This window comes from Moschus berezovskii, chromosome 1 (genome assembly GCF_049115385.1).
Source record: "Moschus berezovskii isolate FMDL1 chromosome 1, NW_MosBer_1.0, whole genome shotgun sequence".
Lineage (NCBI taxonomy): Eukaryota > Metazoa > Chordata > Mammalia > Artiodactyla > Moschidae > Moschus > Moschus berezovskii.
This window is the reverse complement of record NC_142460.1, coordinates 2,035,171-2,060,917: the sequence shown is the minus strand read 5'-3', so window position 1 is coordinate 2,060,917 and position 25,747 is coordinate 2,035,171. Positions and strand designations below refer to the sequence as shown.

Below are 25,747 nucleotides of genomic sequence, written 5' to 3'. Positions count from 1 at the left end.
TAGGCCAGAGCCACGGCCAGCAGGGCGGTGCAGACACCCCAGAACAGGCAGGCCGAGTAGCTGGTCAGCATCTTTGGGTCCTTCTTGAGAGTTGGTGAGAGAAGCCTGGCAGCCGGGGTGGGTCAGCCTCTGACCCGAGGTTAACCAGAGGGATCAAGGCCAGGACCGCTCTGCCGGGGTCTGTCGGGCTGCGGCCACCGGAACCATCTGCCCAGCAAAGAGGGCACACGGCTTCTGGGTCGCGCCGTCCAAAACAGCCTGCAGGTCTCAGCAGCCAACTCAGAGACAAATTGGAGCCCCACAGAAAACTCAGGCCTCTCCTCGGCCACCGTGGGGGCTTTGTGGGTGCCCACTAATCCAGTAAGCGGCTTGCAACCTGGAGCCGCAGTAAGCAGGTGGTGTCACGGGGCTTGGCCAGGAGACAGGTCAGCGGGCCCCATCCAGCCCCCCACCTGGACTGTGGATGGAGGGCACACTCAGGAACCCCGGTGGCACGACAGCCCCAACCCCACTCAGCCTGGGGTGGGTTGTGCGGTGAGCGAGCCGGTCAGGCTTGGCCCTTGGGCCGACGTCCTCTGTGTGGGGCTGAGCCCTGAACTCCAGGCAGGGCCCAGAGACCACACGCACTGCCCAGTGTCAAGCCCGGGTGCTGGGTGGGCACAGCTACTCCAGCGCTGCTGTGGGTGCGGGTCCCTGTAAAGAACCATGGGGGAAGATGCTCCTCTTACCCTTGGGAGGGGTGCAGAGTGAACCTGACCCCTGAACAAGCAAATGTGGGGGCCTGTCTTCTGAGGCTGATGCCTCCCCAGCCTGAGACGGCTGAACCTGCTGCGAGCAGCCAAGGTGAGACGGGGTGACCCGGGGACAGAGGCGGCCCTGCAACACAGGGCCTGCACAGACACGGGTGCGGACAAGGGGCTTCCAGAGGGCTCTTCACGCTGTGCTGGGATGGAAGGACAGTCATCGCTTTCCACATCTCTGCGGCACTCAGCATAAAAGACTGTCTCCTGAACCAGCCGTTGTCCCAGCCGCTCTGGCTGCCTGCCTGGCCCCCTCGCAGCCCTGTGTCCTGCTTGGTAAACACACAGCTGGAGAAGCCTCATCGGTCTGAGCAGCCCCAAGTGAACCAAAGCGGCTGTCCTGGGCCTCTGAACGGACTACTGTACGGCTCCTTCTAGACGCAGCGCTCTGCCAGTCCAGCCTTGGGCTCCCGGCCCAAGGAGCTTCAGGGGAGAAAGCGGTCATCACTCGTCCGCTGAGCGCGTGGGCGGGGCTGCAAGCTCTGCCCAGCACCGTCCCCACCGGCTAAGGCTTTCCAGCCCTTAATCCCCACCAAGACAGAGGAACTGCTGACCTGGGAGGCTGGCTTCTCGGGAGAGGCTCGGAGCCTCAGGAGAGGACACGGCCTCCGCCCTCCTGATGAGGATGCCCAGCCCCTCCCCCAGAGCTGTGCGCTGACCTGTGGCCACAGAGCAAGCCCCCAGCCTCTGGCAGGGCCCCCGGTGCATTTGCTCGTGTGACTGTGACCCATCACTGAGCTGAGGTCTCCCTCAGACCTCCAGGAAGGGTGCAGGCAGCCCTGCCTTGACCCTTGACCAGCAGCACCTGGATTTGACCTTTGCCCTAAAACCTGTTCTTGTTTAAAAAGCTATTTGTGAGGACCTTCTGAGCCTCAGTTGGTTCTTCCCTGCTCCAGAAAGGCTTCCCAGGCCTCTACACGTGCAGCCAGAACTAACCACGCATGTGAAACACAAATCAGGCCATGGCCCCCAAATTACCACTGCCAGCATCCCAATGGTCACCTTCGATTCCAGGCCTTGGATACACTCCCAAGTCCTGGCCTGTCCCCAGCCTCCTGCCACAGTCACAGGGCTGGAGCCAAGCTTGGAGGGTGGGTGGGCAGCTGGGCGGGGGAGGGGTGTCCCTGCACACACGGGGTCTGGCAGCAGCCCCTGAGGACGGCAACAGGGCCCGTAAGGCAGGAGGTGAGATAGAACCCTCACAAGAATTAGGCCCCTTCCCTGGCATCCACAAGCCCACGAGGTCCCACCCTGGAAACTAGGAGCCAAGAGTCAAGCGGAAAGTGGGTGCGTGGAGACACGCGGTGGCGGAGGGGTCAGGCTAAGTGCTGGGCCCTGAACAGGCATTACTTACTGAAGGACCAGCATGCTGCTGCTGACTCCACAGAACACTGTCCCAGGGCTCCACGTTACTGGCAGAGCCAGGATTGGAAATCAGTTTGGCTAACGTGGCCTCTGAGCCGGTCGCTGCCCCCAGCTGCTGGCTGTACTCCGGATGCCCAGGGAGGAGCTGAGCTTGTCCTGTCCAGCAGTCCCCAGGGGCCGGGTGTCCTGGAGCCGGTCCACACAGCTCCATGCCTCAGACGTTTACGAAATCTCAGCCCACCACCCTCTACCCTGGTTCCCCAAAGACACTGTCAACCGCAGTGCCCTGGGCTCAGGGCAGTGGGCAGCAACAGGCACTGGCCTTGGAGGAGAGGCACTCCAGGTTCTCTGCCCTGCCTCCAGTTCTCGGCTGGCCAGACACCTCTGCCCCAGGAGGGTCTCTCGCTCACCGAGTGGCTGCATTTATCGGGTTAACGGGTTGAGGAGAGGCCACCCGCCCACTGGGGAGGCCTGGCTGTTTATAAACAGCAGCCTGTTTATCCAGTGAGCTCAGCACCAGAGCTGGGGGAGCACCCTCAACAAGGGACATGTTGCCAGAAGTGCTCACCCGCAACTCCCCAGCCCTGAAGGCCTCTCTGGGCTCCCTCCTCACAGGGCACCCCTACCCGCACCTCATTCCCCACCCAGGGCGACCTCCCCACTGACCGCTTAGACATGGAGCTCCTGGTGCTTTCCTGCAGCACGAAACTGGAAAGGGCGTGCGTTTCTGGGGCCTTCTCCACGGGTCCCGGAGGAAGCAGGGAGGGGTGGTGTCTGCAGCCCCAGCATCCCCAGAGAGGATGCTCTCACCAGCTCCAGTCTGCGTGCCCGGAGGGCCCACGGCCATGTTCTGCTGGGAACCGGCCTCGGACGCACACGGTGGCGCCTGCGGCAGGCCACCTCCCACCCCCACACCAGGAGGTTTTGTGTTTCACTCTTCAACCTGATCCGCCCTCCCACAGCTTTAAATAATGTGAATAAATACGTAAATAACAAAAATAACCCCCACACGTGAAAAGCTCCCGCGTAAACGAGCCAGCGGTGGCGGAGGCCCCAGGAAGGCGGCCAGTACTCTCGGGGACCAGCTGACACAACGTCCTTCCAAACCATGCAGGGACCTTGGAGAACACAGGTTACTATATAAACCAAACACGAGTAAACAGCCTGAGGTGCAAGCTCAGGAAAACCCATGGCCAAGTCTCCAGGGCCTTGGAGGAGCCCGGGACCTCTACCTCCTGCCTCCTGGGGCCTCCACCAGCGCCATCCACACAGTGGCAGTGACCCGTCGGTGTCTGCACAGGCTAATCGGGTGACCGTGAGCAGAGGGGCATGTGCGGTAGGTGGCCCAGGATAACGTGAGGTCCACCTGCAAAGCCTTCCAAAGACTTGGGACCAGGCTCTCTGGCAGCCCCTGGCCACCTCGGGCATTCAGACAATGAGAACACACTTATTTTTCGGGGGGACTATTTGTCAGGGCTTCAAGAGGCACTTAAGAGTCCAGTGCTTGGAAGCACCTGTAAAACTACCTGCTGGTCCTTGAAGCAAGATGACAGCACAGGAAAAAAGGAAACCGGCATGTGGACAACTTCGGTTCATTAGGAGATAACTTTAAGCAGCTCAGTATCCTGCATGGAGTTGAAACACACGTGCACACTCCTCTTAGTGAATCTCTTGGTTTCCAGGAACGAGTACCACCCGCTGGACACTCACCCAGAAAGAAAGCTCCTAGGATGAAGGCAATTTTTAAACAAAATATAGTTTCAATCTTGAAATCTGTTTGAACAATTATCATGACTTTTTAAAAACTCATATGAATCAGCTTGCTTTGTTCCTAACCATTTCAACTAAAACCTGCTGTTAACATTTCTAACCTCAGCTAAGTGATTGCCACATGTATACCATAGCCATTCCCAGGCAGGCGTGCACACGACCCTCACTCTGGTCTTCGTGATCTCCTGATGCAAGAAAACAGACATGGGAGGCTGTGAAAGCCACGACGCCGTGAGTATCAAGGTTCTTCCTGTGATACTTACAGATGTCAGAGCACAGGAACAAGCCAGGTGTCTACACCAAGGACCTGCCCAAGTGACCGAATAGTTTGCATCCATTCAAATGACAAGTAGACAGAGACAGAGCAGCAGCTGGGCAGGGCGCTCACCCCTAGGTGTGCTGAGTGAGAACAGAGCAAGCAGGCAACAGCATCACACAGATGCTCTGCTCCTCGTGGCAGGATGCCCGCCCCAGGACAGGGCAGCGTCTCAGGAAGAGGATGAGGGTGCCAGGCTGGACCCGGACCTCCCACCTCCCCAGGCAGCACCAGGGGCTGGAAACCCAGTGGGGAAGGAACCAGGAAGTGGGTTCTCACCAGACACCGAACCTGCCGGCACCTTGATCTTGAACTTCCAGCCTCTAGAACTGTGAGAGATGAAGGCTTGCTTGTGTCTGAACCCAGGCTAGGGGAGTCTGTGACAGCAGCTGAGTGGCCTGAGCATGGTAGCAGGAGACTCTCGGGTCAGTACAAACCTCTCCTCTTCTTCAAAAGCAGTGGAGACTGTGGACAGCACATCTGGGTTCAAACCTGGTCTTGTCCCCACTGCGCTGCGTGCCCCTGAGAAGGGCACGTGCCTCCCTGTGCCTCCGTGTCCACATCTACGCAACGGGGATGGCAGTTCCTATGTCACCAGGTTTCGGGGGCAAAATGAGCGACTCGTGCAAAGCACTTTGACCGGGAAGGTGGTGGGGGTGGGGAGCCCAGGGCCCAGTACTGCTGGTGTCAGCGTCACTGCGTTCAGTCTGGTAAAGTCAGCTGCAGGGTATTTCATTGTACGGATGCGGTAACCACGTCACCCTTCTCCTCCTGAGGACACTTGGGTCACCTCCAAAGTTTCTCCTTTACAAGCAATGCTACATTGAGCCTCCTTACAAGGATCCTGGAGCCCTTGTTGAATATTTTGGTTAGATAGAGTCCCCATAAAAAAAGGCTGGTCAAAGCGTAAACAGAGTATATTTTAAAAGGTACTGCCATCTTAGTCCTCAAAAAAGCCGCAGCAGTTCCCACTCAGACCAGTTGCGGACAGTGCTTTAATCACTTGACACAAGCCTTCCGTGGGGGTGTCTAAGGGGACAAGAGAAACCACCTTCGAACAAACTTCTGTGCGCTCACAACCTGGCCTCTGCAAGACGTGGGCCCTCGGTGGACTGGGTGTCCCCGCGAGCTGCGGCCACACTGGCTGCAGAGCCCAGCCTGCATTCGCTCAGTTGCCAGTGTGCCCAGGACGTCCCTGCACTCCTGTGACTCTCAGCTCTCTTCCCATCCCTGGGGGATGGAGAGCCTGAGGCACCCCACTGCTGGGGTGCCTGCCTGTCTCTGGCCCGAATCCGCTCCTGTTTAAGCCCCGCAGAACGTCCCATGCTCGGTTTACTGCCCTCATCCCGGAGCCCTGCGGGTGACGGTGTGACGGTGAGCTGGTCCTGCCTTCCCCCTGCCGACCTGACTCTCACCAGCTGACCAACTGTGGCAACAGTGGATCCCCATCCTTCACTGGGGGTGTGCGAACATCCCACCACCCGTTAAGAGTCGCAGCCAGACTCCCTGGCTCCTCCTGGGAAAGGACAGACTTCCACAGTTCCGAGGTCATGACCCCGCCTCCTGCACCCCACCATGTGTTAGCCTCCAAGCTGTGGATGAAATCCCTGCTGCCACCTAGGGCACAGCGGGTAGAGGGACACCAATGAGCAGGCTCATCCCTGCCTGCTTCCTGAGACGCCAACTACTAGGAGCCTTCTCTCGGGAACCTTCCTGCCCATCTGTGATCAAAAGATATCTTCTCTGATGGGCACACACATGCTATCAATGGCCCACAAAGCTAACTACCCCCCTCCCCAGTTTCTGGGGCTCAAATAGGAGCCCGCCGGTTCCCACCTGGGTGCCCCTAATTGCGGGGCCACCCTGGTGTCTGTTGATCTAATGGTCAGGCTCTGGGGCCCTGTGCAGTTGAACTTGCATTTTCTGACCACTGAGAGAACATGCCAGGCCCTCCAGTCGCTCCCATCCCCCTGACCTCTGAGTATTAGTGGTCTGGTGTCAGCCTCTCCTTCCCACCCTGACCTGCAGACTGCCTGTCCTCAGGCCCGCCCGGCCCGAGTGTCCTGCAGTGGCCCTGCCCTACAGTTGGGGGCTGCAGTTGCCTATGGCTGGTGGGCAAGCCTGGGGCTTAGAATCAGGAAGTCCGGCTTTGGAGGACACCTAAGTCACATTCACCAGACCAGTGACACGGCTGTCACTTTGACCTCCCCTGGTTCCACACCAGACGGGAAAACAGGCTGCCATTCGTAAGCCCCTAGTGAACAACTGTTCTCGCTTCACAGTGTCTTGTCTCGTCGCGATGGGAGCTACAGTCTCGTGCTGCCCTGAGCACCCAGACACAGTGCGTGTTTTCTAGACTTCGCAAGCTGGCTCACAGAACCAGCTCCACCAGGAGAAAGATCTGACTCCAAACGCACACTTCACGCGCTTAGTGGCAGACTTCTCAAGTGACCCTGACCTCGACGGGGACTCATGCTGTTTCTGCATCCGGGAGTGTGGGCCTCCAGGGGCACCTCCACAGCCCAGGCCTTGGCCCTCCCCACGGCTGGCACCTAGAGACGCTGGGTACCTGGAAGAGCTGACTACTCCTTGAAACTATCAGATCAGAAAGTCATGGGCACTGAGGCCAGGGGGAGTTCATATGGGTGGACGACAAGATGCCCCGCCCAATGCTCACCTCCACCCTGTCCACCGACCAATTTCAGCTCCAGGGAAACTCAGCCACCAGCGAGACCACAGGGAATGCTTCTCTCAACTGTCTCTGTGCTTCTTTTGTAGCACAAAACCCACCACACCTAAGTACTTACTGGTCCAGGTTTATCCTCTCCACACCCTAGCCCCTGCACAGGGAACCACCCTCTGGCATCTGCCTGCTTCACACCCCTGGTTCTGCCAGGGGCATGAACACACCCTCACTCTTCAGCCTCCAGCACTTGCATGTTGCTAAGTCACTTCAGTCGTGTCCAGCTCTGTGTGACCCCATAGACGGAAGCCCACCAGGCTCCCCCGTCCCTGGGATTCTCCAGGCAAGAACACTGGAGTGGGTTGCCATTTCCTTCTCCAAGCACTTGCATGTTAACCTGACATAATCCCCAAGAAATGGCCATGGAGAAAGCAAAGGCAGAAGTGACAGCCAATCACTGCCCCCCCAACTCCAACCCGGCCCTCCCCTGCAGACTTGGAGTCAGTCCATCCCAGGCAAATCGGGGAGGCGGCACCCCAGCAGGCTGGCCCAGTGTGATACCATGAGCCTGGTGGGGGGATCTTAAACTGCATTTAAAAAGCTAAAGGTAAAATTCACTTTAGTGATATATTTTATTTAACCCAGTATAGTAAAAATGTCATCATTTTAACAGGCAATCAATATTAAGAAGGCAATAATGAGATGTTCTATATTACCCCTTCATCCAAGTCTTTGAAGTCTGTGTGTTTTTAGCGTTCATGGCTACTTAGTTTTCAAGGTCTGAGGCATCGCACGTTGGACTGTCAGCTCTGCCGTTCGGTTACTCACGTAATGTTTGCGGCAGATGAAAGCTTCTGATCACCCTGACTGGGAGACACTACAGACCCAGGAATCACTCAGCCGTGACAGCCTGATGGAAGCAGGGGCAAGTGCGGTGCGCTGGAGGTGGGCACAGGATGGGTGAACACAAGACCTCTGGGTCCCTAGTCCTTGCCTGTCTTTTGAAGCTCAGGGTGAGGACAGACAAACTACAAAAAATTTCCGCACATTAAAGAGGAGCAAGTTCTCAAAATTGGAGGCGAGCAGAGGCAGGGAGGGCCACTGGATAGACCACTAACCCACCCCCATATCCTTCAGCCGGAGCTCAGGGAGAGGTGAGCCCAGAGAGGGTGCAGACTCGGAGACCTGAGATGCGAGGCCCTGACCTCCTGTCCCCTCTCCCCAGGAGGACGTGGCGCCTCTTCCAGAGGGAAGGAGGGAGGCCCTGTGGGGAGCAGCTCTCAGCCACCCTTACCTGGGCTCTGGGCGCCAGCTTGTAGGACAAGTCCCAAAGGCCCTGAAGTCCCACGAGGTGGCTTTTATCCTGCCCTCAGCCCCGCCCCATTGGTGAGGCAGGAGCTCCTAGGAGGATGGGAAAAAGGATCCTGCCCCCTGCTTGTGCCCGGAGATGGGGGCTTTTCACCCATGACTCAGACTCTGTGCGAGCCAGGAAGGCAGAAGCAGCCAGGAGAGTGGCCTGGGGTGGCTGCTGCAGGGCCCCGGGGAGAGTGCCCTGCTACCCACGGCTGCTGGCCTGGCCCCAAGTGTGGAGAGGAGCCAGAGACTGTGGCTGCCTCCTTCTTTTTCTTAATTTCAGAGACTGGAAGCTGGGACTTGACCAGCCCCCACACTGAAAGAAGTGCAAGTCCGCAGTCAAGAGCCACCCACGCAGACAGCAGTGAGGAGGGAGGATAAAGAAGCCAAATTCAGGCCAAGGGTCAAGGACACACACAGTTCCTGGAAAATGACTACTCTGCCAAGTGGCAGAAGGAGCTGCTTCTGTACCAACTGGACAGATATCCTGTCCACAGGCCCAGGCCCAGCCAGGAAGGAGAGGGGACCAGTGGGAACCCCGTGTCTGGCCAGGAAGAGGGAGGCAGAGGCCACTGAAGGAAACTTGGGGAGAGCCCTTTAAAAGGAAATGGCCCAGATATGCACTCTTCCTTCCTACCTGGAATGAAGATGAAATGGCAAGGAGGGAGCAGCCTTCCTGAGACCACCAGGTCACAACCAGGAGGGCAGAAGCTGTGGACTGAGGAGTCAGAGTCCTGAGTCCCTGTGGCTCCATGGAGCTACCACCCCTGCTGTGGACTGTCTTACTGTTAACAGGAGAAACACGGACCTGTGCTGATTTCTTAGAGCACCTGCACAGGGGCTGAACCTGCTCCCAGCAGATGTGGAAGTCTGTGATTAATGGGCAGATCTTGAAACTGTCACAAATTAACCTGAGCGGTTTATGACTCTCCAGGTTCATAAATGTGGCTCTGGCTTCTGCGTTCCCATTTCAATCCTGTCTACACTGGAACAGGGAGCTGTGGAGGCCATGCCCAGCATTCACCGGGTTCTCAACCCTACCCTTCCGAGCGCACACACCCGTGTTCTCCTGGCCTCACTTGTCCTTTCGCAGCATAAATGCCCAATGACAGCTGATCCTCTCAGGGACAGTTGCATCATGGGTCCTGATGTCCCCACAGTGTTAGGAGGAGAGCAGAGGCTTGTGGTTGGAACAGATGAGCTCACCCACCAGGGCCCAGGTGGGCACACAGCACCCTGGTCCCAATCATGCCAACCAGGCCTGGGATCCATGCACAGTTGGAAACTGATCACCCAAGAAACTGTCTCCCTATCCCCTCACTGGAGCCCCAGGGCTACCCTTCACCCTGAAACCCCACTCCCAATGACAGGAGCCCCCAGCTACAGTCTCTGGGCAACACTTTACAACTTCTACCACTTGCACAGATTTTTGATTCTAAAAAGTCAAATGCAAGAAAACAACGTCTCAGACACCCTTGTCCCCACATTGCCAGGAAGCAGTGTGGGGTCTGAGACAGACCCCAAATCCCAAAGGGCAGCTCCAAGGAGACAAACTGTCAGCCTCGGACAGGCTACCACACACACAGACACATGCGCACATGCAGACACGCGTGCACACACAGACACGCACACCCAGCCGCCGGCTCCTCACCTGCAGAAGGATGGCTGGCTGGTGTGGGCGCCCCCGAGGCCCTGACCCCAGAGCCTGTGACACCCCCCACCAGGATCACAGGTGGTGTCTGAAGATAGGGTTGAGAGAAAAGGCCCCCAGCCTCTCACTCCTACACAGGTTCCTGCCAGGCCAAACCCAATCCTGGTGAAACGCAACCACCCTGGGCCACCCTCCTGGCACCAGGAATGTTCCCACACATTCCAGCTTGGAGCACAAGGCAGGATTGGCACAGTGCCCTCCCCACACCTCCCGCGGCACTCAGCTGGGGATGGGGCTGACGTGCCGCACACCTGCCTCCCCCACACGTGTGTGTACCACAAGCACACCCACAGATGCATCGCACACATGCTTGAACCACGTGCATCCCCCCACACACACACATGCACCCCACACACGTGTGTGCACCACACATGCACACACTCACCCCCTGCTCTCCGCCCAGCCTACCCCTCTCCCGACCTTCACTCGAGTCCCCCGCCAGCCTGAGTCAGCTGGGGCCTCCATGTGCAGCAAAGGCCGTGACCATGCTGGGCATCTGCTGGGGGCCCTGCTGAACTGAGAACAAATCCCCCGGCCCCTGGCTGCTGGGCCTGCCGTCCACGCACCCCCTGCTCCCCACCAGCTGCACTACATCCACCCAGCTGTCCCTCTGTCCGTCTGACCCTCCTCCAGCCCACTCCTGCTGGGGCCCACTCTCCCCTGCTGACCCCCTGGGAGGGGCTCTCTGTTCTCCCGCAGCATCACCCCACCTGCCACCAGCCACACCCCCAGTCAGGCTCCTGTCAGGAACTGTCACCTGGCATTTTGGTGTTCAGCTGTTTATTACTGTCGCCTCAGCCCCCATCCCACCACTGCCCACTGGAATGCAGCCCTGGAGGCCAGGAAGGGCCTCTAGAAATTGACAAAGGACAGAGGGTCTGAACGTGGGTGTTTAGCATGTTTCATGTTTCTCCCAGGAGCCTCTGACCCCCCCAGGAGCTCCTGAGCCCCCAGGAGCCTCTGCCCTCGCCAAACACTGAGGTCTGCAGGCCGCTCGCCCACCCCTGAACCTGAGCCGCACACGGGACGCGGCTGGCGCTTCAGTGCAGTTAACGACTGGCGAATAACGTCTTAGCCGACCCTGTTTCCAGGCTTAGTGCTTCACCATGCCCTCTGGGCACCTGACTTCCGGCTGGGACGGCCCGGCCTGGGCAGGTCCACGGTCGTGGTGGGCAGGTCCACGGTCGTGGTGGCCAGGTCCTCTCCAAGCCGACAAACCCCAGTGGACACCGAGGGCCCATACCCACAGAGCAGCAGACCCTCCCAGCAGCCACAGGAGCCCGGACCAGGGCCTGGACCACAGCCACTGAGAGGCAGGTTCTTTATAAGCAACCTGACTTCTAAGATAGACAACATGTGTCTCTGGTTACAGCATTTTTCTACTGAGTATGACACGAAGTCTCTACAGCAGAGAGAAAACATCCAAATGGTCCTCCCTGACTCCCAGCTCACTGGCACCAGCCATCAATGCACCCTCCTTCCTCAGGCTTCAGCTCCTCACACCCAGATCCTGGGGGAAGGATTCTCGTTTCACCCCAAACAAAGAAGACTACTTTCTCACAATGACCCATCGAGTGTTCATTAAACCTTCACGAGAGCGGCATCGAGACACAGAGGCGTCCCCACACCTGCACCTTCTGCTGACCTACCAAGATGCCCCCCACCCCGCCCCGCGCTCCCGGGATGCTCCCCACCACATCCACCCAGCACTGTAGCTGTGGGACACGCCCACCTCCCCCGACACCCACTGGCCCATCCTGAGACTCCAGAGGTCGGGAGATGATAGGCAAGATCCCTGGAGACTCACTCAGAGAATCAACCACCTGGGGCCGGTTACTGATAAACAGAAGCACAACCAACAACTGAAAACAAGCTGCCAAACAGCCAAATAGTGGAGCTGCTCCAAGGTCCTTCGCCGCCCCGATTAAGCCAGATTCCTGGTGTCCCCAGCATCCCTGAGCCCCACCCTCACAGAGGAAGACACACACACACACGCACGCATAAGCCACTGCAGGAGCTGCCCCACGAAGGGCCCTGTGCTCGGGGGTGTGGGAGGCAGGAGTATGGGGGCTGCGGCCGGTGACCAGCATGGACTTCAGCACCCACTGGGCTGCTGCGATATGAACTGTCAGCATCTGTGGCAGAGAAGGAAGGGGATAAAAACGCCAGCTGACGGTCCTGGGAGGGCAGGGGTGGCGAGTGAGGAGCAGGTGGGAAGCGACACAGCTGGGGCCCACGTGTCCTGCTGCCCACTCCAGTGTCACCCTCGGGGCTCCCTGTCCCTCATTTGCAGATGATGCCCAGAGCCTGTCTGGTCACAGCAGGGACTCTGAGAGAGCACAGGGCAAACACCCGGCATGGTACTGCACGTGCCAGAGAGCAGGGCGTGAACACACCGTGTGCCCAAACCCTGGCCCTCAGGTTTTCACATTATTTGAGACATGAATACACCCTGTCTCCGTGGCAGGCATCCCACAGTCAGAAGGGTGGGTACCACAGGGAGGAGTGAGTGCACAGGATCAACACGCTAAATTCAAGAGCAGACGGGAAAGCAAAGGAGAAGAAGGATGGTAACGAGATGATTACAAGCAGGAGGTACAAGCTCGTCAGTGATCGTGACAAGCATACACAGCAGTCTACAGGTCCAGTCGCGTGCCAGACCACAGGAGATAAGCAAAGCTAAGGCACAGTACCACAGAAAGACAGAAACTGCAGGCAAAGGAAAGACACACACCCACCCACAGGAAGAATGCTGGCCTAACAGAGTAAGATCGAGACACGGACTTGGAGCCGAGAGGTCCTGGAGTCATGAAGAGGGTTGGTACGTGGGGACAAGTGGCTCTGTGCCCAAACTCGTGCCTGTGACAGGACTGGAGGACATGCCCGGGCCACCAGAAGGCCCAGTGAGGAGCTCTGATGTGCTGCAGGGGACAGAGGAGCCCAAGCACAGGGGGCTGGCCCAACAAGACATGCTGTGCGCTCAACAACCAGGCAGGGCAGGGGAGGGTGTGGAGGAGGCGTGGTGGAAGCAGGGTGACCCCATCACTCCACGAGCAGCAGCAGGTACACCAAGGGGGCCCGGGTGTGCAGGGCGGTCAGGAGCAGGTGCCAGGGAAGGGAACAGCACGGGGAGGGAGGCCACAGGGCATCTTACTGCCGCTCTTAGGAGAAAAACAATGGACATTATCTGAAAGGAGGGGACTGAGGATCTGACATAAATCTACTCATACTAGGTAACCACTGAGGCCAAGCACACTTTCCGGACTGTCGGGTCAGCATCACCAAACACAAAACAAGACGCCAGAAAGGCCAGGAGCAGACACCACAGACAGAACAGGTGAGTGAGTCTGGGTATGGGGACCGTTCTATCTGTGTTTACCCCCAAAGACACAGAGTACTGACAGCATGAATCCAAACACCCAGATCAGGCCAGTACAGACGGACGAAGATCAGGTAACCAGAGGGACGCATTTTCACACTGATTCGTGAGTAGCACTGAATCATACACACTACCATATGTAAAACAGGTAGCCAGTGGGAATTCGCTGTATGAAGCAGAGAACCCAAATCTGGTGCCCTGGGACAGTTTAGAGGAGTGGGATGGGGAGGGGGCTCAAGAGGGAGGAGACATACATACACCTATGGCTGACTCATGCTGACACAACATTGAAATTATTCTCCAATTAAAATAAAAATTTTCAAAAATTCAGCTCTGCTAGGTATTAGAGGATAGCGCAACCAAAACAGTTCAGCAGGATTGAAAACAATGAACAAATATACACGAGGAATGCTCAAAAAATAGGGTCCAAATCTTGACATCAGAGAAGAAAGTGTCAGGCAAGTGAAATTAAATGACACAAAGCAGGACTATTTATAATGCTAGAAACTAAAATTCTCAAGGAAGATTAAGTTTAGATATACAGACCAAGCAATGCAGCTTCACGTTTCAAGAAGCAGAAATCACGGGGATACCACAGAAACAAATCAAAGCATCTCCTAGTAATAGGAGATGTCAGTGCATGGCTCTGAATCCAGGAAAGAACAGTGGTCCAGAACTAAGAGAGACCTCAGACTATGCCGTCTGCTGAAGTGCAGCTGGAGGACCAGCAGGCAGGCCTGTACTTGATAAGACAGGACGCACTTTCTCTCCGCTGCTCACAGAAGCACTCACAAACAGTGCCCATGAATTAAGCAACAAAGAAATTTTGAACAAATCCTAAACAGGAAGTAAGATGCAAACAATATTGCCTAGAAATGAATAACAAGATCAGGAAACAGGAAAGGCCTGCTCCCTTGCCCCCAAACGTCAGTGTTCTCCCCCGACACGTTCTTCTCCAGGGAAAGTAGAGACCCAAACTGCAAAACTCCTAGAAAACACAATGAAACCAAAAGCAGGGCTTAGAGGAAACTTTATCACATTAAATACTTTAAATCTTTAGAAACGAGAACATGAAAATGAGAGTTAAGTCTCCAATTCAGAAAGTGAGAAGAAAACTAACAAGGAACCGAAGGAACTAGTAGAAGCAAAAGCAAAAATGAGTTAGGAAGAAAGCGTTCTACTGAATGACTGAAGCTTAAAACTGGTGTTGGAAAAATCAATGAAACAGGCCAGTTCCCTATAGCAAGAAAAATACATGAAGGAGAGGCAGAATACACAAAGAATACACAGTGTGAGAGAATAACCGTCCAAGGAAAATAAAGTTTTTTTAAAAAATCATGGAAATAATTGTACATCTCTGAGAAAATAAACTTGAAAACTTGGATGAAATAGAGAATTCCCTAAGAGAAAAAAAATTTTTTTTTATAAAAACAGTGACCACAGAAAAAATAGAAAGTCTGAGCAGACCTAATTTATAGAATTAAAAATTAATGAAAGATACCATACCCTGGTGACTCACAAGAGAATTCCACCAACCCTATAAGATCAGATTGTCTTAACATAATTTAACCTTCTCCAGAACACAGAGAAGGAAGGAAATTTCCGAGTGCCTTTTTCTGAAGGAAGCGTGACGCTGAATTCACAGTGAGAATGAACACAGAGAAAAGGGAATTTGTCTAAACCAACGGTTCTCAGGAGTGATTTGAAAAGCCCAGGGGACCCTCAGACCCTGTCGTGGGATCAGACTCATCTGTTTTCCAAGCACATCCTTGGTAAAGCAGCGTTTTCATCACTAGCTCCACCAAACTGCACAGTAAAGCAAACCGAATGCAGACGCAGATAGCTCAGTCCTGTCTGACTCTCTGCAACTCCATGGAGAGCAGCACACCAGGGCTCCGTGTCCTTCAACATCTGCAGACACTTCAGGGGTCTCCTATTGGGTCATATGTTTGAGAGATTTACTACATTGTAGTAATATAAATTTACAAATAGCTGAAGAAAGAAGAGAAGCAAAAGGCAAAGGAGCAAGAGTAGAGCAAAGGTATACCCAGCTGAACACAGAGTTCCAGAGAACAGCAAGGAGAGATAAAAAGGCCTTCTTCAATGAAAAATGCCAAAAAGGAGAAAATAGAATGGGAAAGACTAGAGATCTCTTCAAGAAAACGAGGTAACAAGGGAACATTTCATTCAAGGATGGGCCTGATAAAGGACAGGAACAGTGAGGACCTAATGGGGGCAGAAGAGGTTAAGAAGAGGTGGGAAAAATACACAGAAGAACTATACAAAAAAGGTCTTCATGACCCAAATAACCACGACGGTGTGATCACTCACCTAGAGCCAGACATCCTGGAGTGCAAAGTCAAGCGGACCTTAGAAAGCAACACTACGAACAAAGCTAGTGGAGGTGATGGAATTCCGGCTAAGCTATTTCAAATCCTGAAAGATGATGGTGTGAAAGTGTTGCACTCAATATGCCAGCAAATTTGGAAAACTCAGCAGTGGCTACAGGATTGGAAGAGGTCGGTTTTCATTCCAATCTTAAAGAAGGGCAATGCCAAAGAATGTTCAAGTACCATATAATTGTGCTCATTTCACACGCTAGCAAAGTAATACTCAAAATTCTCTATGCCAGGCTTCAACAGTATGAGAAACAAGAACTTCCAGGTGGTCAAGCTGGATTTAGAAAAGGCAGAGAAACCAGAGATCAAATTGCCAACATCTGTTGGATCATTGAAAAAGCAAGAGAGTTCCAGAAAAACATCTACTTCTGCTTCATTGATTGTGCTAAAGCCTCTGACTGTGTGGATCATAACAAACTGTAGAAAAATTTTAAAGTAAAGGGGCTTCCCTGGTGGCTCAGACTGTAAAGAATCTGCCTGCAATGCGGGTGACTTGGGTTCGATCCCTGGGTCCGGAAGAGCCCCTGGAGAAGGAAATGGCAACCCACTCCAGTATTCTTGCCTGGAAAATTCCATGGGAGAAGACTGGCAGGCTACAGTCCATGGGGTCACGAAGAAGTGAAGTGAAGTCGCTCAGTCATGTCTGACTCTTTGCGACCCCATGGACTGTAGCCTACTATGCTCCTCAGTCCATGGGATTTCCCAGGCAAGAGTACTGGAGTGGGTTGCCATTTCCTTCTCCAGAGGATCTTCCTGACCCAGGGATCGAACCCAGGTCTCCTGCACTGTAGGCAGACGCTAACTGAGCAACTCCCCTTTACCTGTGTCCTGAGAAACCTGTACGCAGGTCAAGAAGCAACACTTAGAACCAGACATGTTATAACGGACTGGTTCAAAATTGGGAGAGGAATACATCAAGGCTGTATGTTGTCACCCTGTTATCTAACTTCTATGCAGAGTACATCATGTGAAATGCCAGGCTGGATGAATCCCAAGCTGGAATCAAGATTGCTGGGGGAAATATCAACAACTTAAGATATGTAGATAATACCACTCTAGTTGACTCACTGGAAAAGACTCTGATGCTGGGAAAGGTTGGGGGCGGGAGGAGAAGGGGACGACGGAGAATGAGATGGCTGGATGGCATCACCGACTCTGTGGACATGAGTTTGAGTGTACTCCGGGAGTTGGTGATGGACAGGGAGGCCTGGCGTGCTGTGATTCATGGGGTTGCGGAGAGTCGGACACGACTGAGCGACTGAACTGAACTGAACTGAACTGAATGGCACAAAGTGAAGAGGGACTAAAGAGCCTATTGATGAAAGTGAAAGAGGAGAGTGAAAAATACTGGCTTAAAATCTAACATTCAAAAAACAGAGATCATGGCATCCAGTCCCATCACTTCATGGCAAAGAGAAGGGGGAAAAAGTGGAAGCAGTGACAAGATTTTATTTTCTTGGGCTCCAAAATCACTGTGAACAGTCACTGCGGCCATGAAATTAGAAGACCCTTGCTCCTTGGAAGAAAAGCTATGACAAACCTAGACAGCATATTAGAAAACAGAGATATTGCTTTGCCGACAAAAGTCCATATAGTCAAAGTTATGGTTTTCCAGTAGTCATGTATGGATGTGAGAGTTGGATCATAAAGAAGGCTGAGTGCTGAAGAATTGATGCATTCAAATTGTGGTGCTGGAGAAGACTCTTGAGAGTTCCCTGTACTGCAAAGAAATCAAACCAGTCAATCCTGAAGGAAATCAACCCTGAATATTCATTAGAAGGATTGATGCAGAAGCTGTAATACTTTGGCCACCTGATGCAGAGTTGACTCACTGGAAAAGACCCTGATGCCGGGAAAGACTGAGGGCAGGAGGAGAAAGGGCCAACAGAGGATGAGATGGCTGGATTGCATCACCGACTCAATGGACATGAGTTTGAGCAAGCTCCAGGAGATAGCAGAGGACACAGGAGCCTGGCGTGCTGCAGTCCACGGGGTCACAGAGAGTCAGATACAACTTAGTGACTGAACAACACCAACAACAAGGAATATATAAAATAATGTCTCTCTCATATTTTTTTTTCAGTTTTGGAAAATGTTGTTGTTTTTTCAGTGTCCAACTCTTTGAGATCCCATAGATTGCAGCATACCCAGGTTTCTTTGTCCTTCACTATCTCCTGGAGTTTGCTCAAACATAGTTTTTATTAAAAAATATTCTTTATCTTTTTCCAGTGGTCATGTATGGGTGTGAAAGTTGGACTGTAAAGAAAGCTGATCGCCGAAGAATTGATGCTTTAGAACTGTGGTGCTGGAGAAGACTCTTGAGAGTCCCTTGGACTGCAAGGAGATCCAACCAGTCCATTCTAAAGGAGATCAATCCTGGGTGTTCATTGGAAGGACTGATGCTAAAGCTGAAACTCCAATACTTTGGCCACCTCATGCGAAGAGTTGACTCACTGGAAAAGACTCTGATGCTGGGAAGGATTGGGGGTAGGAGGAGAAGGGGACGACAGAGAATGAGATGGCTGGATGGCATCACCGACTCTGTGGACATGAGTTTAAGTGAACTCCGGGAGTTGGTGATGGACAGGGAGGCCTGGCGTGCTGTGATTCATGGGGTCGCAGAGAGTTGGACACGACTGAGCGACTGAACTGAACTGAACTGAACATGTAATGGGTTTATTGCTGCTCTTTTAAGTGAATCATTAAATAAAAGTTTTAAATGTTCTGTGCTACTGTGGCACTGTTGACATCTAGGGCCTCTGTCGTGGGGCTGCTGTGGAGCTGTTCTGTGCCTCACAGGACACCTGCCTTCTACCCACTAGATACCCGTAGAAACACCCAACACACCAGCTGTGTCAACCAAAAGCCTCTCCTGACATCATCAAATGTACCCCTGTGTAGAGCAAGGATCACCCTCAGCTGAGAACAAGGGAAGCTATACCTCACAAAAGCAAAAGCTTTATACGGTCCCCAATAATTTTTTAAGAGTGTAAAGAGACCAAAACTTTGAGAACCATTGCTCTTTACTTATGAAAATAAATACAAAACTTCCTTTAAAAATGAGCAAAGAATCTAACAGCACATTAAACAGACAGTGCAGCAGGACCAAGAGGGGTCTGCTCCATGAATGCAAGGATGGCTTGATGGTTTGCTCTCGTTGTTTTGTTGCTAAGCTGTGTCAGACTCTTTGCAGCCCCATGGACTGTAGCCTACCAGGCTCCTCTATCCATGGCCTGTTACTTAACAGGTCAATCAGATGTGTGAGCACAGACTGGACATGTGCAATTTCACCACATAGTTAACGAAAACAAAACATCAGGACCAAATTTGGTTTATGGCAGGACACAGGAACGGTCTACCATAGAAATTCAATTGAAGTAACAACTGTCAATAGAGACTAAAAAAGAAAAAAAACATGACTATGCCATGAGATTCAGGAAAAGCAGCTGATGACACTCAGCTCCATCCATGACTGTTTAGGGACGTCCACCCTTGAGGCCCTGAAGCCCCAGAGAGCTCACTGCAGCCTCAGTGATGAGAAAGGGAAAGAAATAACAGAAATCAGGGTGAAAAAGAAGGAAGCCAGCTTTCCTTCCTTTTAGACAATCATAAGCCGCAGGTGATATGATTGTCTACAAAAGCCAAGACGCTCTTAAGGCAAGTTATCGGTGACAGCGAGGGCAGCTGGGCAGGGCCTCCCTCCTCCCGGGCCCCCTCCCGGCCAGTGGTTCCCTTGAGAGAAGGTCACCTTGCTGGGGGGCCAGGAGGACAGCAAAGTGGCGCTGAAGCTGAGGAGCCACACGTGGACGATGCGACAGGCACTCACAGGCCAGCCTCTTTCTAGCACCCACCTGGCTCGGCCCTGGGGTCCCTGTGCTTCCACGGACATGCTCCTGAATGTAAATTAACGTGCAAGCCAGCGGGAGACCACTTCAGGCAGGCCAGAACCGAGTGTGGGAAGGCGGCTCCAGACCAGACGCCCGTCCCTAGGGCAGCCAGACTCCTTGGAGCAGAGTGAGCCATGCGGGTGCCCAGGCTCCGTGAGGACTCCAGAGGACTCTCCAGCCTTGGCTCTGTTCACCAGGAGACAAGGGGCCGTCAGGCAGACGGTGTCTCAGGGACATGGGGCCTCGTGGCCGAGCAGAGTCAGACCAAGGCCCCCCTGCTTGTGCCTCTGCTGTGCTTGCTCTTTATGTGCTTGAAGGACATGGCTCTGTTACTGAACTTTGGTGACCAGGTGAACGTAACCACGTGTGCACATACCCTTACATGTGTCCCAACAAGAGGAACACAGTGTGGAATGTTCCAGAAAACAGGCGCTCCTAGGTGGCAAGGCAATCCGGCCCAGGCCACTGTTCTTGTAGAGCCTACCCCACCCCACCCCCAAACTACAAACTGCACCATCCAGGGGCTCTACATGGGCAGGGAGCAAAGTCTACCTCCTAGCAGGTGGGAGACCTGGGCCGGGCAGGGCCGCTCACACTAACGCAGTGTCTGAGAGTGAGCTTTGCTCTCTGCCAATTGTCCCCACTGCGCTCACCAGACCCCCTCCACCCAGCCCCTGAACAGGAGGATGAGTGTGCCAGTTACATTTTCTGAGAAGACACACATATCTCAAGTCTGGAAAGCACACTCTGGTTCCAAGAAACTGAAAACCAGAACCAGGTACCATGCTCTGGAATTATCAGCCAGACTTCTTACAAAGCTTGTGTGTGCGTGTATGCATGTGTGTATGTAAGTCCAATCATGCTCTTTAGAACATACATAAAAGAGGAAGCAACGTCTTTTTAAACAAGGTAGGTCTGTGTATGCTAAAAGACCCCAAGCAGGTTAAAATCAAGTCCCACAGACAGACGTCACGACACATAAACATTTTCAGAAACTGCATGAATGTTCTCATGTGTATTTTGACAAGTTCTGGAAGGATAAACCACAAACCATTTACAGTGGCGATTCTCTCCAGAAAAAAAGGGTGGGATTTGGGATGGAGGAAAGAATGAAATTTTGATTACTTATTAGATTTGGTTCTGTGTTTAATTTTTACAAGCATACATCACTTCTTTAATTAAAAGGTAAATATTAACAAAAAATTACCTGCTGGCTTATAAAGTTCCAATCTTCTGTCTTTGCAACCATTACAAGGCCTAATCAATTAGGCTGAACCCGGATAAGATTGTGTTTAAAGGAAAAAGCTTGCCCTGCAGGACACCAGCCTCCTCCAGACACAACTTGGCGGTCAAGGTCTGAGCCCCTTGAGAGTCCCCTCGTGTCACCTTTGGAACAAAGAGGACCCGTCCGCAAACATGGCCGAGCGGGGGGCCTCCCGCCTTATCTGCCCTCACAGGCCCCTCTGCACCCCAACCCCCCACCCCGGACTGAGTTCTGAGGTCCATGTGGGTCATGGGAGCAGCAGGGAACGGCACTGCTTCAGCATCAGTGCCTAAGAAAGACTAAGGAAAACCTTCTAATCACCTTAAAACTTGTAAGAAAAGCTAACGGAAAACTTGTATGAGCTAAAATTGCTGTAAGCTACGTAGGAGAGACGTTTTGTTTGTTTTACCATTCATCAGCGGGGGAGGGGGGCGCAGAGCCAGTGACCATCATTGTGCCCGGGGCCATGTGGCAGGCGGGGTGCCTCTCAGGAGCACTCAGGCCCCAGGGCCCCAGAATTCACGCAGCCAAGGTCTGAGCGTGCTCCCGGCTTCCTACAGGGCTGGGGCAGGACGCCATGACCAGCACCAGAGTCCACCAGGGCACAGGGGCAGGAGCGGCAGGGACAGGACCACACAACCCTGCCCTCAGGGCAAAGAGATCATCGTGAGCCTGTGTCCTCCTCAGAAAAACACAGGTAAGACGCGCTGTTTGCAGACGGGAAGAGAATTGAATGATGAGGGTTTTTAAGTGCTCAGCTAGGAGCCGACTTGCAGAGACACAGAGGTAAGAGTGACTGATGAGCCCCTGCTCCCACCTTTGTCCACCTGCCTCCTCTCTCCACTCATCACGCCAGCACACTGTGGTCTGTAACTTCCATTTCTCTGATGACTAAGTCGCACATCTCTTCAGATGTTTATTGTTATTAGACACTTGGGCATCTTTTGAGAGGTGCCGGTTCGAGTCATAAACAAACGATTTGCTTTAACTTTCAATACTGATGACTACTAGCTTATTGTGGTGGTGGTGGTAGTGGAGGGGGTTGCTATATCTTTCCTGTCTCTAAAAACTGTTAAGTTGTATACAGGTAACTGAAAGTCGTTTCTTTTTGTAAACGTTGAGTTAATCTTGCTGCGTGCTTGATTATCAGTCTGATCTGGGAACTGTCCAGTAGCTGAAGAGCACCGAGTCTCTGACTGGCTGCTCCTCTTCCCACTCCTGTTCCCAGCCCTCAGGGGCTACAGAACTTGAGGCCCCGTACCCAGAAAGAGGGAGACCAAACTGACTTCCATCTCTGACCTCCCCAGTTCTGTCCTTCTGGGAAAGGCCTGGCTAATGCCCGGTGCCCTTGGCCACTCTCCTCCAGAAACAGAGCAGTGCTGACGACACATGGCTGCCGTGCACAGAGCAATGTGCTTCACTGATCAGAAGGCTCTTGGTGCTCCCACAGCCCTGCTGGACTCCTTTAGGAAAATCAACCAGCAATGCATTAAGGCCCAACTGTGCCCACTCAGTCCCTTCAGTGTCACCGAGGCTGGGCCAGCGAGCCTGCATCTCCAAGCGAGGAACTTCTGTGTCTGCCAACGGAGCCAGGTCCAGAGGACTGGGGTGGGACCCTGTCTGGCTGGGACTGCTCCAGGGGACAGAAATAAACACAAGCACACACACAGCCGCACACGCGCACACACATGCAGCGAAAGCATCAGGCACCTTCCTCTCTGGACTCACCGAGGCCCACGGGCAGCAGGGTCAGCGGGAGAATCGTCCCCGGAGGTTTCTAACTTCAAGGCCTGAAAGTGAAAGATACAACACAGTGTAGTTAGGCAGGACTGGAAAAATACCCAGCGAATGAACTACATGCCGTTACCCTGAAATCAAAAATGTCTGCACGTCGGGGAGGCGGACGGTTATGATTGAACCTGATTTCCTGATGAACTGAACAGTCCGCTAACTGAGGCAAACACCAGGGACACAGCCTCGCGGGGCCTTTCTGAGAGCTGCTACCGCCCTCTGCCTTCTAAGGAGGCCTGACAGATGGCCCGTAAATGAACATACCCAGAAAGAGGCAGAGGGCACACCCCAGGAATGGCTGCAAAGCAATTTCAACTTCCGTGGGGGGCTTAGCAGGAGCAGCTGAAGGTGGGCTACCTCCTGCCTCGGAAGAGGAGCAGAACAGCCTCAGGTCTCTGGCCTCTGGGCAACGAGGCTCCGGCTCCCAGGACAATGACTGTGCTGACTTCAGCAGCTCTCACCTTCCTCCGAACCCACTAACTGTGCAGGCGGTCTAGTCTCCAGGTCAGCCCCGCCCTCCTCCAGTACGGCTTAGCTCGTGATAAAGGAAGCCAAAACCAGGCCTACTGGCTAGGTTTAGTCCTTGATTTGTGTGTTAAAAATGTCTGTTATAAATATGGCCCATGTGTTCAATGACACAGAGAAGCTATGCACAAGATGAGGAGAAAATGAATGGTGTAAATCATTTTGTAAACCATTAAATGGTGTAAACCATTTAAATCATTTTGCCGTGTCCAGCTAGGTGGCCTTAAGAGTGTTCACACTGTAGAGCTGCTGTCACCACCGTCCATTCACAGACCTTGTCCATCTTCCCACACTGAACCTCAGCCCCGCCACTCACTCACTCCCCTCCCCCTCCCCAGCCCCCGCCATCCTGCGTTCTGTCCCTGGGACTCGACTCCTCTAGGGACCTCACGTAAGTGGATCACTCCAGTGTTTGTCCTTTTGTGTCTGACTTATGTCATGGAGCATTCTGTCCTCAAGGCTCATTCATGCTGTAGCATGTGTCAGAATTTTGTTTTATGCTAAGCTGCTTTAGTCGTGTCCGACTCTTTGCAGCCTCAAGGACAGTAGCCCACCAGGCTCCTCTGTCCATCAGATTCTCCAGGCAAGAATACTGCAGTGGCATAGTTTTCTTCTGCTTGGGATTTGATCTTCTTGAAAATCAGTTTTCATCAAATTTGCAAAATTTTAGCCATTTATAAAAAAATATTTTCCATCATACATCCTTTTCAATTTCCTATTTATTATCCCTCTTTATGGTTACACTGATGATGTTGGGGTTTTTTCCTGCCTCTTTCCTGTGTTTCATTTTAGAAAGTTTCTGGTGCTATGTCTTCAACAATACTGATCTTGTGTCTGCAGTGTCTGACCCGCTGTGAACCCTCCAGCGCGGGGCTTTCCTCTCTAGGAGACTTGGGTCTTTTTTTACACCATTCATTTTCTCCTCATCTTGTGCATAGCTTCTCTGTGTCATTGAACACATGGGCTGTATTTGTAACCGACATTTTTAACATCCTTCTATCCTAATTCTACCATCTGGATAGCGTGGATCCACCTGGATCTGTTTCTGATTGATTTTTCTCAACTTCTGGGTTACATTTTCCCATTGTTTGCATGATGAACAATTCCTGCCTGGCTCCTGGACACTGTGAACGCAGTGTGCTGGGGGTGAGTTTGTTGTCATCCCTCAAATATTGTCAGGCCTCATTAGTGGATGTCGTTAACTTACTTAAGAGTTGTTCACCTCTCTCCAGGCTTCCTTCAAGCTTTGTGTCTATGGGTCCTGAGCAGGCTCACACCTGGGGAGGAGACTCCGGCCTTTGAGAACCCCACGCAACGCCCTCTGAACTGTGAGGTCTTTTCGCCTGGCTGCTGAGTATGCGACTTCCTCACAGCCCATGTGAACTGAGGAAACAGTGACACCCACACCCTGCCAAGTCCCCTGACCTTGAGGGCGTCCCCAACACGTGTGATGGTCAACACAGTCTAAGCGTGGGGTGGGGTTCTGTGCTCAGTTCCGTAGAGCTTCTGATTCATGCACTCCTATCCTCTCTAGCATTTCCCCCATGGAGTCCAGCCTCCCAGAGCCCTCGTCGCCAGGCTCCGCCTCCACCGCCCTCCCTGGGCTCAGCTGGCAGCTGTAGGGGATGAGCTGAAGGGGGCGCCCCTCCTGTGGGGTCACTGTCCAGCACTCCTGCCATGTGGTGTTTGACGTCGCAACCTCACATGCTTCTGTTTGGTTTTTCCTGCTGTTCAACGCGGGATATGAGATCTGGTCTGGGTCAACCCATCATGGCTAGAAGTGGATGTTGGGATCCTGCATTTTCATTCCATTTCTCAGCTCATTCAAGTGGGCACCACTGCACTGCGCTGATCATATTGGAGGCAGAGGCTGCAGCTGTATAGAACGGTGACACTCATGACGTCTGGAGAGATGACCAGCAATTCTCCTGCACACAGGCGGACGGAGGGGTGGTCCAGGTTGGGTGGCAGCACAGGCAGGAGGGTGCAGTCAGAACCAGCGGTAGGTGGTAAGACCTCCCCACTCACTGCCCCTTCTCGAGAGAACCACTGGCACTCAGGTACTGGCTGTAAAGCCTCGTCAGAGCCCTTTCTACCTTCTAGTACAGGCCCCTAGTCAAATGAGTTATCTGCATATTTTCTCTCAATTGTGTGGGTTGTCTTTTCACTTTCTTGATGGCATCCTTTGAAGCACAAAGACTTTTAATTTTGATGTTAAAACCCAGAGAAAAAATCAGATTACCTGCAAAGAAGAAATAGCCTGACAATGGTTTGTTAGCAAACAGAGGATCTCAGAGGCCATGTGTCCTTTCAGTACACAATGTTGTACTGAAAGGATCCAACAGCCAACCTGGATTCTACAGCCGGCAAGCCCAGCTCCAGAGCAGCAGGGAAACCCAGACAAAAGTGGAGAAAGCATGCCACTTCAGAACCTAGTGAAAGGAATGTGTAATGCATGGACACTTGAACAGGAAGAAGTGAGCTCAGATGGAACGTCAGAGATG

The 25,747-nt window shown here is 53.1% G+C and overlaps 1 protein-coding gene across 1 annotated transcript in view; it reads right to left on the bottom strand.

The window, feature by feature from the left end:
• AGPAT3 (1-acylglycerol-3-phosphate O-acyltransferase 3) overlaps positions 1 to 25,747 on the bottom strand; it is an 84,426-nt gene that overhangs the window by 41,254 nt on the left and 17,425 nt on the right. The window contains exon 2 of the mRNA XM_055414879.2: positions 22,656 to 22,717. The gene's annotated coding sequence lies outside the window, so the exon portion shown is untranslated. The remainder of the gene's footprint in view (positions 1 to 22,655; positions 22,718 to 25,747) is intronic.